The following is an 8,188-nucleotide window of genomic DNA, read 5'->3' as shown; positions in this document are numbered from 1 at the left end:
GACAGTTTAAACTTGGTAAATTCAGGCAGAGTATCTATCCTTAACATTTTTTCTTAATCTGATTATATTATCTCTTTCTAAATTGCCAATTTCTTTAGATATATTGATTCCTAAGTATTTTATTGACTTCTTTATTTTTATTCTACACAAACCACCTTCTCTTATCCTCTCTTCCTCTTCTTTAGTAAATTAAATAATAAAATTTCTTATTTGTTCCAATTAACTTGAAGGCCTGTGACTTCCCCAAACTCTGTTAAGTGTGTTTCTATTCTTTTTAACTGTTCTATTGGGTTTTCAAGGGTTAATAGCATATCGTCTGCAAATAAACGTATCTTGTATCTTCCCTCCTTCCCTATCCCCTATATATTTGTATCCTCTCGTATCATATTTTCTAATATTTCTATAACTATTGCGAATAGGGTAGGTGAAAGGGGGCATCCCTGTCTTGTCCCTCGGGTTGATCTTATTTTTTCTGTTAGGCCATTGTTTACTTGAATTGCAGCATAATTAGTTGAGTATAATTTCTCAATCAATCCTCTAAATCTCTCTCCTAATCCAAATTTTTCTATTTTTTTTAATGTCGTCCATGAAACACAATCAAATGCTTTGAATATATCTAGGGCCAATATCCCTGCCTTTGATTCCCACCCCCCCACCCCTAATTGTATGAATTATATTTTGTACTCTTCCCATGAGATTTGACATATTTCTTCCAGGAACAAATCCACATTGATCCTTTGTAATGTAATTATATATGAAGCTATTTATTCTCTTTGCCATTATTGCTGCCAATATTTTAGCATCTTGATTTATAAGGGAGATAGGTCTGTATGAACCAGGATCTGTAGGATCTTTATTTGGTTTTGGAATTATTATGATCCTTGATTATTACCACGACGGTGGGATCTGTTCTGCCATTATCCTAATATATAATTCTTTTAATTTTGGTACCAACATTGATTTAAGTTTTTTATAATATTCCAGTCCCAGCCTGTCCATTCCTGGGGTCTTCCCTCCTTTTAATTTATCTATAGCCTCTTCTTTCTCCTTTTCTGAAACTAATTGCTCCATGCTTTTTTTATCTATTTCTTGTAATTTTATTTTCCAATATTTATCTATCACCTCCTCTATCCTATTATTTGGATTATCGACAGCTGTATATAGTTTTTGATAAAATTATTGGAAAATGGCCAATTTTTCTTTCACTGAGATAGCTTCTCTGCCCCATTTATCTCTAATAATTCCAATTAAGTTTTTACTCCAGGTCTTCCAATTTTTTTTTGTACCTACTTTTGCATATGTTAAAAGGAGTATCCTCTCGAGAAAAGATAACCCCAGTTCAGGATTCAACCCCAGGCCCTAGTAAGAACTAAGCATTCAAAGTCCCAAAGCCTAACGTCAGTTTCAGTTTACCCAGATACAATTTTTAAACTTTTGCATTCTTTCCATCCATAAATAAATCTGAGAATTTTGAAAAATTCTTATCAAAACAAACAGACTGAAAAACTTCCGCCTATTTTTAGTTTTATTAATAACAATCCCTGTTGGAAACAAGAACAAGTATTAATTTGTGGACTATTGCTCTGAGAATCCCCAAGGTTATGTTGCTTAGGAGGATCTGAGTGCTGCTGTCTGGAAAAAATACAATCATTGTGCAAACTTTCCCAAGCTTTCCTTGCACCTTTACGATATGGTAAGACTACTGATACCAGCAGGTCAAGCGTGTTTAGGCCTGGCTTGTCAGCTTAACAACATGCTTTGTGTTTCAGCGTGCTGTAAATCTATGATCACTTGTGGTTAGTGAAGGGCAGCAGGTCAGAACTTCCCCGTACTCTCCCTTTGAAGCAAACAAAGTGATGCTCATAATTAAATTTGCCCAACATGTTTAAAACCAACAAACATGTTTTATTGAAGCCTTCTTTTCACATTGCAGCACGTTCCTCAACAGAGAGTTGTCTTTTCAAATAGACGGCCTTCTGAGTCAGGTATGTAACTGTTCCAACAACATATTTCCTGCACGGTTCATATACTGAATCAATGGCTCCATTCACAGCAATGGGAAAGATTGGCTTCAATCGATGTAATGTTTTCAAGTCCAAGTTAATAATTGATGTCCCTGAACATTAGGAGGAAGGAATCTATTTGCGGCTACCAAGATGCAGCCTAAGCTTTTCTACTAACCTAAGTAGGAACAAGACAGTGATCTATCACCATGAAGGTTGCACGCCCTCCAACATTTCACTTCAAGTAACATCAGAGCCTGGATCTAACATTGGCATATAATCCAGTTTCAGAATCCAGATTAACTGCTTTGAACTAGATTGTATAATCCAGTTCAATGCAGTTAATCTCCATTCAAAAATTGAATGATATGGCAGTGTAGATGGGACCAGAGTGTAGTCCAAATGGCATAAATTATAAATAAGGAATAATATACAGGCCAGGGAAGGCTACAGCAGTTTATGTTTGCCTATCTCCACAGGGAAGGGCAATTATTTCCACTCCCTCCTCTTTCACCTCTAAGTTAATTAAGTTAATTTTAATTAGGTACTTTTGCATTTACTGACGTAAACAGGAAGAAAAGGGAAAGTGGGAGGAGAAGACACAAGTACATTTCAAAGGAGGCTTAAAAAATAGGATGACGGAGGCATAGCAGAAGGATTGGGATTGCAGGTAACCTTGTCCTCCCACTGAACAGATATTACTACCTCAGTAGATTTCCATCTCAGGGCTGAAGCCGCTGGTCTCCAGGTAGGAGTTATCTTTAGGGCTATGTTTGCAGAGGAGAAGACTGGAGATTCTGATTACATGAAGAAGTTTGCTTTTAAAAGAGTCTCAAAAAAGGGAGAGGGGACAAGACGATAAGAGATAGTCTCAGGAGCCTAGAATGTGTGATATTCCATTTCTAAAGTGCTAAAAACATATGTGATGGGATCTGACAGATTCGCCTGTGTTGAATCGTTTCAGTGACATGGAGGAAAGGGTGTTCCTCACCACTTTGCTTCCACTGCATTTTCTCCTTAATAGTAATCTAAGCAAAGTGGTTTATAATTACACTGGTATAATGAAGGGAAGGAAGGCATGGGAAAGACTTATCATGGCAAAAGTTTTTAAAATTGGGTTGCTATGAGTTTTCCGGGCTGTATGGCCATGTTCCAGAAGCATTCTCTCCTGGCGTTTCACCCACATCTATTGCAGGCATCCTCAGATGTAAAATTCCCCTGCTTCCCTCCATTCCAAATGGGATGACGTCTATAGTAATCTTGAAGATATTGAAGCTTTCCCTGATTTTATAAAAATAAACTAGAGGATGGAGAAAAGGATTCTTCGTTTGATGGTTTGGATGTGGTCAGCAATGGGCGAAAACCTGAAGAGAGAAACGTGTGATGGGAAGACAGAACATGAAACAGAACAATGTGGGATCTAGGGAACGATTCCCTTTTATAAACAGCCAGTCTGTGACACTTCTCAAAATCCATGTGATAAAGTCCTAACTGTGTTGTCGAAGGCTTTCATGGCCGGGATCACAGGGTTGTTGTATGTTTTTCGGGCTGTATGGCCATGTTCTAGAAGTATTCTCTCCTGAATACTTCTAGAACATGGCCATACAGCCCGGAAAACATACAACAACCCAAAGTCCTAACTGTCTGCTGCTGGAGAAACCAACCACCTCCTTCAGAGAGAGGAAGGAGGAGAGAATGACAGTAGTGCAAAAACAAAAGTAGCATCAGAAACCTAGAGATTCCTAGAGTTCTGGACCATATCTCTAGCATTAGTAGGTCCTGCAGAAGTTGACCATAGAGTCAAACTGAGGACCTAGAAATTATTGAGAGGTATTCTCCCAGGTAGAAGAAATATTATGTTTTAAGTCTGCGATTTCCCCTTTTTCTTAAGGGTCTTGCACCCCTAACCCCAATAAATCTGGATTGTGAATACATAAAAAAGGAAGTTGGTTGAGGACCCTATGAAGGATGAAGATAATAGCTCTGGCACAGGTGAATGATTTTAACAGGCAAAATCTTTAAATCAAAGAGAACTTATTTGCTGTTCATGCCTCTTCAAGATTGCGCTTAACTCTTACAAAGGGTCTGGTTTTTGGCAATTTTCTGCCCACATCCTCTTACTCTGTCATAAAATACAGTGCCGCGTGTTGTCCTTATAGCTCGGAGTGCTTCTCATTCTTTCTCCTCCATTCCATGACCCCTAGTTGTAAAATGCAATTATTTTTTTCCCCTCAATTGAAAATGAATACCTCTGTGTCAATCTCTGTAGCTGCAGTTCTGCACATCCTCTTCCCTGGGTTACACAATCCCTGCAAAGAGCAGCATGCAGTAACAAGGCAGGAGTGAGTCACAAAGGTAAAGCGTTCTTATGTAATTAATATAATTATTTAGTGTATATTTCAGCTGGCAGATAACAGGAGTCCTGACAAGAGAAAGCAACCCTGGGGCAGAAGAAAATATGTAACTTGGCTCACATTAAAGAATCAAAATGTTTAAGGGCTGAATGATCATCCATGAGATAAATTTAATACTCTGGACAGGAGGACAAAAGCTTGGTTTGGAGAGGAGATTGCCTTTTAGATCATCATTTTGTATGCACTGGCGTACAATGGATCTGAAAGAAACTGGATGAACCAGTATCATCATGCCTTCTCACCCCTCTATTATGCAGGTTTTTATATATATATATATAAAAATAACATTCCTTTCTACCCTTCCTTGCCATATCACTAATGGGAGCCTTGGGAGCCCATCATTTCCTTCTGTCTGTAAAACCTCTTATCTTCTCAGATAAGACATTAGTTTTGTTTCTGTTTGAGTGTTTTTTTACTTTTTAATTTATCTGGGCATTTATGCCCTGCCCTTCTATGTTCCGGTAATAAAAGAAGCATATGGCCACACACAAAAATCACAACAAAAATAGAAACAATTCATTAATAGACAAGCCAACTAACATCCTGTCTTTCTTCCAGTATGAGATTAATCCCAGTTTACAATGTATGTTAATAGAAAACACATCTAAAACAATGTGTGATATAAAAGTTCTTCATCGAACCATATAGCTGCAAGGAGCTCAATAAGCCACTGAGGCCCCTTCCACACAGCTGTATAAAATCCACATTGAATTGGATTATATGGCAGTGTGTACTCAGATAACCCAGTTCAAAGCAGATATTGAGGATTATCTGCCTTGATATTCTGGATTATATGGCTGTGTGGAAGGGCTCTTATTCTAAACCACCCTTCCAATCAGTGTGGGTAGATGTCCAACCTCTTTGTTTTTTGTTCTGTACTCAGCCCTCTGGTCATAGTGTTTTGGACCAGTGATATTTCTGAACATTTTCATGGAAAGAACTAGGTCCAAAGTGTAATTGGTTTCATGTGTGGCACCAGATACCACTCAAGACAGGCCCATGGTCATTATGGAGAACATGTAACTCATGGGTTGCGCCCAACAATATTACAGAGGTCTCTTGAAACCAGCTGCACCTGCTGGTGCAGGGAAACTGTTGGGAAGTTAGAGAGGTGGTACAGGAACTGGATTCCTATTCTTTTCCAGACACCCAGCTTCAAATACACACACTAGTAAACTGCAGGACAGTGCACCTGGTGAGGCAGATGAAATCGCAACAGATCACTGCAGTGCCACTTTCCAGTCCTGCAGGTAGCACCAGGTGGTAGGATTGCCAGGTTGAAAAACTGAAGGTTCCTGTACCTTTAATGATTGCATGCTAGAGGGAGTTTCAGCAGGTGTTGCTTGTCATACAATCAGGTATCAAGCAGCACCTGCTGAAATTGCTTCTGCTCAACCATTAAAGGTACACAAGCCCTCTGCAGTTTGCAGTCTAGCAACCTTATCAGGTAGAGGTCAACACAAGAAGGGGGAAGAATGTATTACACATTCTTGTATCTTGAGATGGGATGCAACAGGTTTAAAATAGAGAGATAAAACACAACACTATTAAAATACATATACTGGCAGTCCCTGAGTTACAAACATCCGATTTACAAACAAATCATAGTGAAGAATGGGGGTGAGATGCCTCTCCAGGTGTTTCAGAAGGATAACATGGTCAATGTTACCAAAAGACTGGAGTTGGAGGGCAACTGAACACACACACATCATTTAGACAAATCTCTGGAATGCAGGCTAGGTTGACATGCTCATGTTTCCATTTCTGGCATTGAACAGCAACATTTTCAGTCCACGCTATCCAAGTTAACTGAAATGGAAGACAGTTTGGAGGTAACCAATTTCTGCAGCGTTGCCCTCTCCTATGTTGATATGCCTTTCTCTCTTTTCTGTTTCTTTCTTTGCCTGTTAGCACATCAGTGGCTGCTTCCTGGTTCATTTCCCCTTCAAATAACATTTTAGCTGGCAGACTAGGCCAAAAAACAATATAGCCTCTCCCTGTTCCTGAACAGGAAGACTGGCCCATGCCCTCACTCCACACCAGGAAAAGGTCCTCCAAAGGGCAGACACCTTTGGTATGGTCCCCATGTTATCACCACTGCAGGCCCACTGCCTCAAGATGCCAGGTTGTATCTCCCTTCAAAAGGAGACAAGTGGTTTCCCAGCTGCTGGCTCAGTATCTGGTCTTGGTGGGGATGGAGAAACAGCAGGTAGAAGATCTCAAGGAAAGAAACCTGAGTTGGGGAAGGTTCATTTTTTATTAACTGCAGAGCTTCAAAAACATAATTTCTAACCAGTCATCTATTTTCTAATGTGTTCAACTTCTTTTAATTACCTCATCTTCTGATGTAGTGGTGCTCTCTATATCACAAACTTTGGCAGTGAAATTTCAGGGCTTGGGATGCTCTTAACTTGGCAATCCTACAGCCAGAGTATCAGATCAGACAGCGGCTACCCACAGGCTAAGTCTGGGTCATGTGGGCAGGTGCCTTATATAGGCTTGTCTCATGTCTCACCTGGCCATGTCTCAGAAGGTGTTTCTGAATCTAATGAGACTTGACAGCTGCTCATAGAGATTCAGCACAGGCTTAGCAAAGTCTTGCAAGACATTGTTGAAATCTTGCAAAACTTGGATCGGTTTTGCTGGGTTAGTGCTGGACCTGTAGCTGCTCCAAGGATGTTTGGGCAAGGAAGCAACAGAATTTGGACCACTAGTACAGTTGCTGTATCTCAGCCAGCATAGGGTCTTGGTTCATCCCTGTTTATATGTCAGTCTAGCTATACAAGTTATATATTCTGGCTGTTAATCATTGCTTAATTATCGTAGTGGTTTAAGCATTGGGCTACAATTCTGCTCAGTCATGAAAACATATTGGGTGAGTTTAGGGAAGTTGCACACCCTCAGCTACAGAAAACCCTATGATAAGGTTGACTTAAGTTCACTGAAGGTCAGAAAGGACTTGAAGACACACAACAAAGTAAATTGTTGAGTGATAACACAAACATTTTTGCATTAGTGAACTGATTAGCACTGATTGTATGTCCAATTGTCATTGTTCAAGCAACAGGAGTTGATATGAAATCTCTCCATTAATTGGTAGTCCACTAGTTATGTGTTAAAATCTGCCTTTGAAGTTCTTTTGTTCAACTTAGCCAATGGTTTGTTGACAGAAATAAAGGCTACTGACTGACTGTCTTTTGTTCAAGAATGACCACCTTAAAATCATTACCAGAATGTCCTGCGAAGCTGAAGGGTTCCCTCAATGTATTTGAAAGCACTTTTGTTATGTGGTTGTTGATTGGGGAATTTGGGGGGCAGGCTTTAATGTGTCTCCATGGCTAAGAATTCATAAAGCAGAAACTTCAAATGCGTGTATTGAAACATTTTATTTATAGACATACTCATGCATATTCCAAAGCAACAAATCTAAAAAGCCAAGATAACATGTAAAAAATAGTTAGGAAAAAGAGAAAGTAAGAAAAATAAATGCTGTAAATGACCCAAATTGATTTTATTTAAGAGTGAGTAATGGACAAAGTTCAGGGTATTTAGTTAAACATTATAGCATTTTTAACAGCCACGTTCTATTTTTATGGGAATATTCTCCTGCTCACCCACCCATCTTTGATCCACCAACTTAAAGAAGCACAATGGATCTTCATTTTCATATCTTACACTGCTATAAGATGTAATATGTGTGCAATATTTCCAGCATTTTCGATCTGTTAACCTTTCTACTACTGATTTATTTATATTTGAAGATGATAGGTC

This window comes from Anolis carolinensis, chromosome 1, assembly GCF_035594765.1.
Source record: "Anolis carolinensis isolate JA03-04 chromosome 1, rAnoCar3.1.pri, whole genome shotgun sequence".
In the NCBI taxonomy this organism is placed as follows: domain Eukaryota; kingdom Metazoa; phylum Chordata; class Lepidosauria; order Squamata; family Dactyloidae; genus Anolis; species Anolis carolinensis.
This window is presented reverse-complemented; position numbering follows the sequence as displayed.